Below are 12,213 nucleotides of genomic sequence, written 5' to 3' on the forward strand. Positions count from 1 at the left end.
TTTGACCCCCCTCATAAATTCAAAATTTTTATTTTGGAATTTATGGGAGTAATGTCTTCGAAGACTCATATTGTCATTGAATGCTGCAAATGAGGAATAGATAGACAGCCGGCAACTGATGAAGGGTTGTTCTCCGTGTTACTTGTCCTGTTTTCCTTTTTTTATTCTCGTTGTGTCTGTATTTAACTCGCTGCTTTTTTCGTACTTCATGTTGTTTTGTTGTTTACACAGTTGGTGATGTCCTGTACCCATATATATGTGTAAGTGTATGTATATATATATATATATATATATATTATATATATATATATATATATATATATATATATATATATATATATACTGGGATTGGGCAAAATAATGGAAACACCTTAAAATTTCAAACAAATTTATTTTAATATGTGGTAGGACCGCCTTTGGCAGTAATTACAGCTTGAATTCTACGAGGTATGGACTCGGACAAAATTTGAATTGTTTCCAAAGGAATTTTTGTCCATTTTTCAGCTAAAGCAGTCTCCAGTTCTTGTAGTGATGGTGCTGGAGGATATCGACTCCTTACTTGTTTGTCTATAATGCACCATAAATGTTCAATAATATTGAGATCTTGGGAGTATGATGGCCAGATAAGATGTTCGACTTCACTAGAATGTTCCTCGTGACATTCAGTAACAACTTTAGCTGTGTGAATTGGTGCATTATGCTGAAAGATTGCGTTTCCCTCCGGAAACAGTTCCGCAACCATAGGATGAGTTTGATCAGATAAAATTCTTAAAAAGTTTAATTATGCCATGAAGAGTAACCAGTGAACCGGCGGATTTCCAAGATATCCCCCCCCCTTATCCCAGATCATCACAGATCCTCCTCCAGTTGGAAGAAGGCGGTCTGGGTCAAACGCTTCTCTTGGCCGTCTCCACACGTATACTCGGCCGGTGGTGGGAAATAAGGTATGTATATATATATATAATATATATATATATAATATATATATATAATATATAGACACACAGAGAAAGAGAGAGAAGGGGAAAGGGAGATATGTCTATATATGTGCATGTATATATGTATGCATGTATGAATCTATATATATATGTATATGTTTATATAAACGTATATGTGTGTGAGTATATGTATGTATGTATATATGTATGTATATATATATATATATATATATATATATATATATATATATATATATATATATATATATATTGGTGTCATAAACATATATATGTATGTATAAATATGTATGTCATTCAACTACTACCGTAGCACGCACGCGCACCATGTTTCAAAGTTTGTTGTTAATTCGATTCTTAACCAAACTGTTAACATTTTTGAAGAGAACTGGTCCCTAGCTACATTTTGGCATAAAAAATTGAGATTTGATCCAGTAGAGAAAAGCTTACATCAAAATTTGTAGCAACCTTATAGGAGAATAGGTAACGCCACCAATCAAGTTTAGACCTAAATAACGTTTTTTTTTAATTTTAAAAGCAAAATATATTTATCTTAGCTTCAATGATAAAAGAAAGCACGAAGGATTTCATAGTTTTGTTCCCATGCAACAAAAATGTCGTGAGGTAAAATATCATGAACAAAATTTAAGGCCAAAAATTGGATTTAAGTATAATTAACTATTTTTATTTTTAAAACAAACTATATTTTAATTAAGCATTAATGATAGAGCTCAATTTCAGGAATTTCATGGTATCAGTCTCATGCAATGAAGTTTTAAAAGAAAAACGTTATGAGTGCTTCTACCTCAAATTTGAGGGGGATAATATAATTCTATATTTTTTATGAATATAGTTCCATAAGGGGACTTTCAATGTGTCACCGGCGTCATTGAGGTAAAGAAAAAATGATAAACGACACCGCTAATTAACACATTTAGCACATTTTTCATTAACATAATAACAAAGCCTGGAAAAAACATGGATCACGTGGAAAAATGCGAGCAAGAAAAATAATATTCTTAAGATTATAAACGTGGAAAATTACAGGACAATTTATTACACCTGGAAAAGTTCAGGATAGCTTATTACCTCTGATAAAGTACAGACCAAGAACATTTTTACTTAAAATATTGCAGCTAAGAATAAAATTTGAATATTAAGAATTATTTTATTTTAATTTACAAAGTAACATTATAACTAAAAAAAGGTACGATCATTATGTTAAAATATTGACACACTAAAATACTTAAAAAGTGAGAGCCAGAAGTTCCAGTATAGCTAAAGTTTTATGCAAAGTAGAATAGTATACATGGTAGGCAAATTCATTATGTAAAAAATAGGCATTGGGTCAAGACTTAAAGTGTGAAGACTAGGCAATAACTTAAGCAATAACCCAACAAATTTAACTGTGATATTGTTGTTATAGGTAGATTTTACGGTAATATATAACTAAGTTTTGTATTTTTCTATGTATTGTACTAGCTAATTGTGTACTACTATTATTTTTATAACCTATTTTCACATGTCTAATTATAAATTAATAATTATAAATTATTATAATTATAAATTTTTATAATTAATATATAATTATGAATTGATAATTAAAAAAATGAATTTTTTAAGTGCAAAGAATATTTTGAGTTATTTTTTATGTTTATTAGAAGTGATAAGTAATAACAAATGGAAGTAATAACTTGCAGTAAAAATTTTAGTTTTAATAAAAGCCAAAAGCTTGTATCAGAAAGGTGAAATGATGGGAAAATGGAGCAAAACGAAAGAAACAATAATATTTTGAAAACAAGTGTTTGATATTTGATTTCGTATAGATATTTGAGTGTGTGTGTGTGTAACAGATGAAGTAAATTCAATTTACGATAAAAACTCCGCAGTTTAATTTTGAGTAAAATGCCAGCGTCTTTCAGAGCAAAAATCTTTGAAGGCTGTTCGCATGCTTTACTGCCTGTGACTGTCAGTTACTTCCACTCCGTTTTTGTTTTATTTTTCTTTCCCCCATGCGTGACCGACAGATCTCATTAAGTTTTATTATATGTGTGATATATATATATATATATATCATACATGATAGATCGTTAGCTCTTACACGCATTTTTTTCTCTCCTTGTTTTTTTCCTTGTATCTTTCTGTCGAAGAGCGTAGGCTCGAAACGTAAAAGACTTGTTTTATTTCTATTCTTGGGCGCCATACTAATACATTTGTTCGTTTGTACTCCACCTGCCTTCGTCTTTTGTTTATTTTCGTAAACCTTCCCATTATATATATATATATATATATATCACCATATTTCCTTATTACACTAATGTGTTACCCTTTGCTTCCATCTAATTATTTTTCTTAGCCCCACAGTTGTTACTTTGTAATATTTCTTCTTTTTCTTTTTCTTCCTCACTCGTCCTACTCATCTGTTCATTAGACACACTCTCTATATGAATGTTGGAGGCAGAGGTTCGGTGTGCTACTTGCAGTCTCTTAGTTTGCCTATCAAACCTCTAATTCAATTTATCTTTTTAATATTTCTAGCGTTAATAAGTATTTGATTTACAGGTTTTAGTCTAATTTATAATTTCATTGCTGCATTTAATTCACTGGTAGTTTTTTTTTTTTATTCAATTCGCGTTATTACGTCGGACAAAACGCTTAACGGCATTTTCTTCCAGTTTTTATATTTTTTAGTTCAAAAACCTCTGAGGTCGATTTTGCCTTTCATCCATTCGATGTTGATAAACAAGTACCAGTTAAACACTAGGGTCGATGTTTATTCGACTATCCCCCCACACACAAATAATTCAGATCTTGTAAGAAAGGATTATTATTACCATCATCATCATCATCATCATCATCATCATCATCATTATTATTATTATTATTATTATCATTATTATTATTATTATTATTATCATTATTATTATTATCATTATTATTATTATCATTATTATTATTGCCTTTGCACAGCTTCTAAGGCTGGCAATGTAATACGGTGTGAGCTGTTCACTACCAGTGAACTAAGGTAACGCCCCTTATATTTCGAGCACCTTCCGGAGTATTCAAGCGGTTCCAAGCAGAGCTGTTTTCTGCAAGTGCTCCACTCTTATTGCAGCCCCTATTTGATCCATGTACTTCTTAAAATTTTTACTCACTGTTCCTAGGGCTCCGACCATTATTGGTACTACTACCACCTTTTCTCATCGATCACAACTGCTTAAGTTCCCAAGCTAACCTGTTATATATATCGACTTTTCTTTCTTCCTTATCGCATACCTTGTTGTCAGCTGAGCATGCTATATCTATGATCTGGCATCGTTTGCTTTCTTTCTCAATTAAGACTATGCCTAGCTTCCTATTCTCTAGCTCATGATCGCACTATTATTATTATTATTATTATTATTATTATTATTATTTATTATTATTATATTATTATTATTATTATATATTATTATTATTATTATTATTATTATTATTATTATTTATTATATTATTATTATCATTATTATTATTATTATGATTATTATTATTATTTATTATTATTATTATTATATTATTATTTTCATAAATACACAACAGATTAGACAGCTGAAAAAATACTAACATTGGGATACAACAAGTAACCTTAGATGCCAAGAATCCTCCTAAGAACGCTGTTTCCTGGAACTGTACTAAACTGGTTTTATTCCTATTTCCTCTATCCAACTGTTCAGATCCTTGGGGTTACTTCCCAATGCACATATATAACATTTTACCGCATTTTCCTTGGTCTCTGTATGTAAGTCAATGGCGAGGTTCTGGTACTTTGCTATTTTTCTATATCTCTCATATTCATCTTTTCATCATTAGGGACAGTAAGATCAATTATCTGGCACTTTTTCTTCTCTTTATCTACTACTAGTAAATCAGGCCTTCTAACTTCCATTACTCTGTCAGTTTGAATGTTAAAGTCCCACAACATCTTGCATTTCTTACTTTCTAGAACTTTACTAGATTCATATCCATACCATTTATCAGTATGTTCGAATCCTAGCTATATAACTCCCAGTGGATTACTCTCCCTAGACTGTCATATCTTTCTTGAATTCTTTCTGTGTCAGCATACTACATTCACTTACTATATGAGTAACGCTTTCCTCTTTTGATTTGCATAAGCTACATTGGAATCTACTTGGTTTTCGTCTGTTTTGGCCTTTATCCAATTAGTCCTTAATGCGTGATCTTGTGCAGTTACTAACAAACTTTGTCTCCCTTTTCAGCCTTCCTTCCTGCTGACATAGTCATGTCTCACTACTACTATTTACTGCAACTATCTTTGGAAATCTGCCATGAAACGTCTTCTCCTGCCAGTCAGATAATTTCTGTTCTTTTTTACCTGGTTTTTAACTTCGTTTGTGTTTTTTGTTTCCATATGTCTTGTTGTTACTGTAGCAGATTTTTATTCACCATTACCTATATAGGTTTCTATATATACATATATATATTCTAGCTAACTACACGCAGTCTTCCGCTGATATTAACCCTCTTCCGCCTTCTTCCTCGGTAAATATAATCGTGCCACCCCACCCTTGTGTGGAGTCCTCCATTCACATTGAATTCCTTCCTAGTTCTTCTCTCTAGTTCTGCTAATTCTGTTTTCGTCCAATCCACAATAGCTGCTGAGTATCTAAGTAATGATACTGCCCAAGTATTTACAGCCTTCACTAGATTCGGACCATTTAGCTTTGACTTCATTAGCTTCCTCATTCTTCTGATGTACTCCTCAATTTGCTTTTTCATTTCTATAGTTAGTACTCTGTCACATTCTAATATTTCTAAATACTTATAACTTTCTCCTGCTTCCAATGATTTTAATGTCTGGTCATCTAGTAGTTGGATGCCTTCGCTGTTGACTACCTGTCCCTTTCTCATGAGTCATATTGCACACCTATCTATGCCAAATTCCATGCCTATACCTTTGCTGAAGAGTTTTACAGTCTGTATTAAGGAATCTATTTCTTTTTCATTCTCACTAAAAAGCTTCAGATCATCCATGTGGAGCAAATGGTTAATTTTTCCGTTAATATTTCTGGACTGATACCCTGTCTTTGCCTTATTAATACTAAACAGAGAGGGATCAAACATAAGACAAATATTAAAGGAGACAACGAGCCCCAGGAAAATTCCTCTTTTGATATTAACTTTCCCTAAAAGCGTGTCGCCTGAGTGGAAATCTACTTTCCATTTCTTCATGCTAAAGCTAATTAATTCTCTTACTGTGTCTGCTATACTGAATATACTCAAACATTCACTTATCCATGAGTGTGGGATTATGTCATAGGCTTTCTTATAGTCTATCCATGTTATTGTTAGATTTTTCTTTCTAGCTTTTACTTCATTTAGAACTGCTTTGTCTGTATAATAGATCATGTGTTCCTCTAGCTTTCTTCCTGCAACTTTTCTGTTCTTCTGGCAGTAAATTCTGGTTGTCGAGATGCTCGTAAATGCTTTCTGAAAGCATACTTGTTAACAGCTTTCACACTAATGGTAAGCAAGGATTTGTTTATAGTTACTATCTGTATTACCTTTGCTCTTATCTTTCATAACGAGTATTGTCTTCCCTCTATTCACCCAATCTGGTATTATTCCTCCATTAAGACAATCCTTAAGTTGTTTCCTCAGCCTCCCACGTAAGATACTCAATTTCTTTAGCTAGTACCCTTGAGCAAAATCTGGTCTGGGCCATCCAATTCGACATTTTCCTAACACTTTACTCATTAATGTTATAGTTAGTCTTAGATCTGGTTGCTTCTGACTCACTACATCTTCCCTCACTTTCTTTAACAATACTGCATCTCCATTATGAGATTGGCTGGCTTTTCCCATATATTACTTCAGAACTTTCTAGCTTTTACTGCATTAGGTTTCTCATCTTCAGTACTTCGTTCTCCACTATTTATTTGGTTATAAAATCTCTGGTCAGCCTCAAATAATCTATTCTGTCGATACCTATCTATTCTTTTCTGATATCTGGGGAGCTTGTCTGCTACTTCTATGATACGCTGTTTCAACTCTTCTATTACTATCCCAGATCCTTTCTCTTTGACAAAGCATCTTTTCTCAAGAGATGATATAAATCTTGTGTTTCCTAACTTGTTCAGTTTCCAGGCTTCTATTTTGCTCAGATCTTATCTTAAAGTTTTCATTTTATTTTGCAATCTCCTTTTCCATATTTGTTTTTTTAAAATCTTTCCCTGTGAGATATCTAATCTTCTTGTGACTACTACCCCACCTGCATAGTTCAATAAGTTAGTGCCTCTTATATTTTTAGTATCTATCCTACTGATAACAAAATCTATTTTCGTAGTCATTTCTGGAAGCTTCCTTCAGTTGGTGTCTTTTAATCCTGGTAATCTTTTTCTTACTAAGAAAAAGGAGTGAAACCGCCCAGGTGTTGACAGCTTCGGTCTTATTCCGTCGATTTAATTTCGACTTAAGGATCAGTACTCCACCTTAAATTTTTCTGTCATTTCTTTCTCCATCAATTTATCCATTTCCAAAATCTCCAAGTACTTATAGCCCGTCTCTTCTATCTGCTTCATAACCTCCCCGACGGTATCGTTAGCCCGTCCATACATTTGATTTTGCCTCTCTTCAATACTAACACACCACACTTTCTCAGTCCGAACGCCATTCTGATATCAGCACTGAAGGTATACAACGTATCAACGAGAGAACTGACTTGGGCTTCATCTTTGCCATAAAGTTTGAGGTCATCTATGAATAACAAATGGTTGACTTTTTGTTGGCGGCTTTTGAATACATACCCAGCTTTTGCTTGCCTCAGAATGAGTGTTAGTGGTGTCAAGCACAGTACAAAGATCAGTGGGGACTGGCAGTCCCCTTGGAAGATGCCCCTCCTAATTTCTACTGTCCCTAAACTTCTTCCGTATGCTGTCAGGTCCGTCCTCCAATTCGCCATACTTTTTCCAAGCAATCGCTCAACATTCGATGCAATACCAAATAGGCTCATACACTCCATTATCCAAGAATGTAGGATCATATCGTACTCCTTATGATAGTCGATCCATGACATAGCTAAGTTACTTTTCCTCCTCTTGCAGTCTCTGAGTGCAGTTTTGTCTATCAAGAGTTGATCCTTGGTACCTCTGCACTTACGCTTGCAACCCTTCTGCTCATGTGGCAGGACTCCATTTTTTCCAGATGTTCATGCATTGATTCTGCGAGTATTCCAGTCAATAACTTCCACATAAGTGGCAAACAGGATATCGGCCTGTAATTGTCTACCGTATTGCCTTTTTCGATGTTTTTCAGGCACATCACAATTCTACCTAATGTCAACCGCTCTAGTGTTACTTGGTCGACATTTAGCAAGGTGTTGAGTTGCGCAGCTATTCGTGCATGGCATTCACCAAATTTTTTGACCCAGTAGCCTTGAACTCCATCTGGTCCCGGGGCCTTCCAGCTGCTCATTTTATTTGCTGATTTCCTTCAATTCCACAACTGAAATAACTAGTTCTGCCTGTTTTGGACGGACTACTGTTTGTTTCAGTCCTTGCAACCATTCAGCATCCTTCTTGTGCTCCTTGTCTTTGCTCCAGATGTCACTCCAAAACCTTTGATTTGTTTTTATGTGTAGTAGCAGCAGTTGTTGCAGCAATAGCAAGAGCGGTAGGGGTGGAGTAGTGGTAAGGGTGGTAATTGGGCCTCAGATTTCTGTGCTATCATAATAGTAGTAGTTGTAGTATTATTGTAGTATTAGTAGTATTTAGTATCAGCAGCTGTAATATATTATTTTTATTTTTATTTTTTCATTGTCACCATCACTTGTTGGACAGCAGATTGGTGAATAGATCATATTCTACAGGTCTATAAATAAATTCGGCAAATGGTGGAGAGGTCATCCATAGAGACAAAAGGATCTTCGCACCCTTTCGGTTCAGCAGGGGTCAAATGTGTTTACTACTACCAGTGGCCGTTGACAGCGCTGTCTTGAAAAGAAGCAATTCAACCTCTTCTAGTCCATCATTGCTTGGTTGGTTGTGTTATGGTTTCGTTTTTACAGTATTTACTTTTTGACAACGCTCATTGACATGTGTTGATGTTTCTTTCGTATTCACTATTATTATGGATGCGTAAGCGAGAGACCGAGAAGAGTCAGCAATGTGCATATATATGAGTGGCTTTGTGGTAAGTAGCTTGCTTACCAACCACATGGTTCCCGGTTCAGTCTCACTGCGTGGCACTTTCGGCAAGTGTCTTCTACTATAGCCTCGGGCCGACCAAAGCCTTGTGAGTGGATTTGATAGACGGAAACTGAAAGAAGCCCGTCGTATATATATATATATATATATATATATATATATATATATATATATATATATATATATGTGTGTGTGTGTGTGTGTGTGTGTATGTATATGTCTCTGTGCCTGTGTCTGTCCCCCAACATCACTTAGCAACCGATGCTGGTGTGTTTACGTCCCCGTCACTTAGCGGTTCGCCAGAGAGATCGATAGAATAAGTACTAAGCTTACAAAGAGTCCTGGGTTCGATTTGCTTGATTAAAGGCGGTGCTCCAGCATGGCCGCAGTCAAATTCCAAGCTTTGTGCCTATAATAGAAAAGATTATCATTCTTCTTCTTCTTCTTCTTATTATTATTATTATTATTATTATTATTATTATTATTATTATTATTATTATTATTATTCAGCTAAGTAGACTTATGATCAAAGGCAATATGATCATGATCATCCCGTCTATTTTTATGAATATCTAATGTTATATTATCTAAGGTGCAATTTAAGAAACATTTTCGCAGGCAGCTATACTTAGCAAATCAAGCGACTGCATAAAGGCTTCTTCGTCTACATTTTGGTATGAGATACTGCGCCTAGCTATCGTAATGTAGTTATTACGAAGAAGAAAAGGGAGGTACTATCTGAATACGAGTGCGTTGAAATGACAGCTAAATCGAATGTGATTCATGTAGGGCTTCTCTGATGAAGTTGTCTGACAGGATTCTTTCAATTCAAGAAATGAGAATTTCTAAAGACTTTCCATCGAAAGTTTGCTGATATCAAGCATAACATAAATCCAGCCAAAGTTAAGTAAAAATGAGAGAGCACTAATGTGTAACGTACAATATCTCACAAAAGTGAGCAAATTGTCTCGTAGATTTTAGGATGAATTTTTGTTGTGCGTTGTATGTGAGAAAATATTCTACGGCGGAGAGATCCAGTTACATGTTTACCAAACAAACTACGTTTAATAAAACAACATAAAACACCCACATATACGAAGAAATAGGAGCTCAAAACACTCTGCTGGGTTGTGCAGCACCGACGATAAGATGCATTTGATTAGAGCACGACAGTAGTTCTTTCTACAGATGACCAGCTAGCGTCGCTCTCTTTCAGAGTCTACTTTGGTCGTTTGTGCTCTTGTGCCCACTTTAATCTCAAAAATACTTGACAGTGGAGAGAATAAAAGATGTATAGACAATCACACTGCATCCTATTCGACTAATTGCATGCCGGAAAGTGCGCTGTGTTCATCAAGAAGGTGGAGACATGGTATTTCTAGAACAATACATTTGTCGATCCCACTCATTCGTCCGAACGATGACTTAATCACCTGGTGAGAAGCCGAGAACAAAATCATGAAACCGAAACAAGCAGGATGTGAGCTATGAAAGTAAAAACAACATCAACAATAATTAGAACGTTATTTATGGTAATGTAAAACATGAACCAATACAAAAAAGTATTCCAATTCAAAACTCGCCTAAGTGCAGCCCACATTTTACACCATACACATGCTATTCAATAATACTTTCTGCAATAGGCATAAGGCCTGAAATTTGTGGGGAGGGGACTAGTTGATTACTGGTACTTAATTTATCGACTCCGAAAGGATGAAAGGCAAAGTCGACCTCAACGGAATTTGAACTCAAAACTTAGCGACTGACGAAATACCGCTAAGCATTTCGTTCAGCTAACGATTCTGCCAGCTCGCCGCCTTTATGATGTTCAGTAATAACATTTCCAAATTACATTCTATACACAAATTACAAAACATGTCGTCAATAACACAACTCACAGCACATAGGTAACATAGCTATATCACCCAACACGTTACGCCTTCAAAAATACACAAAAATTAATATATGTTAAATATATGAATATATATACAGATGGGATGACTATGATTAGACAAAAATAACTCATGTTTCACGAAATTTCAAAACTAGTATCAAAGAAGGCCATCAAATAACACTAAACAAACATTTAAAGGAATGGGTGTATCACATTATAATATTAATCTATAAAATAGGCTTTGAATTTTAAAAACTCTTCCATTCCTTCGTCTGTGCATTTTTGTCACCCACTATTCCTGAGAGAGGGCCCTATCAGAACCAACCGTCATTACACTTTCCTGCTGGATTCCCAAGTATGACCAACTGAGACTATGAATATTATCCAACCATCTCGTTTTTGGTCTACTCCTAGGTCTTCTGCAGGTTGGTTGGGCTTGAAGGATCTGTATTGCGATCCTTTCCCTGCGACATTTTAACCACATGTCTGTAGTACTGGAACTGTGGATTCTCTATACGCAGAAATAACTGTTCGATCTGGACATGTTCCATGAACTTCGAACTACGCATCCTGTCGAGTAACGTTATTCAAGTGATCCTTCGAGGAACTCCATTTCGATAGCTTGTATTCGCTCACAATCGTACTATTCGGTCATTACATACTTTTTGCAACATTTGCCAGACCTCACATAGAATATTGCAGCCCACTGTGGTCTCTGAATACAATACAAAACAATGTCAAAAGTAAAGCACGCCAGAATTTAGTTACAAAATAATAAGTGGCATGACAGGCCATCATTGTTGGGATCACCTCAAAAAGCTCAAACTTTATTCCTTCCAACACCACTGTGAACACTACATTACTTGCACAATGTAGAAAATGTTCCATTTAAACAGTCCAAATGAACCTGGTATCAAGTCTTAAAAATCACCCAAAGTTTCACCCCAAAGCCATAAATCCGTGACAAAAATCGAGCTGACATCTTATAACAACATTGCAACACAGCTTTTTAGCATCCACTGATCTTGCCTTATCTAACGTTAATCCGAGAGAAATCAAAGAAGAAGACTCCATAACATTCAAATCGTACTTGAACAAATTCCTCCAATCGCCTCTACTATGATGTCCGAAAACATGACTGAAACAAATACGATATTGT

This window comes from Octopus sinensis, linkage group LG2 (assembly GCF_006345805.1).
Source record: "Octopus sinensis linkage group LG2, ASM634580v1, whole genome shotgun sequence".
NCBI lineage: Eukaryota > Metazoa > Mollusca > Cephalopoda > Octopoda > Octopodidae > Octopus > Octopus sinensis.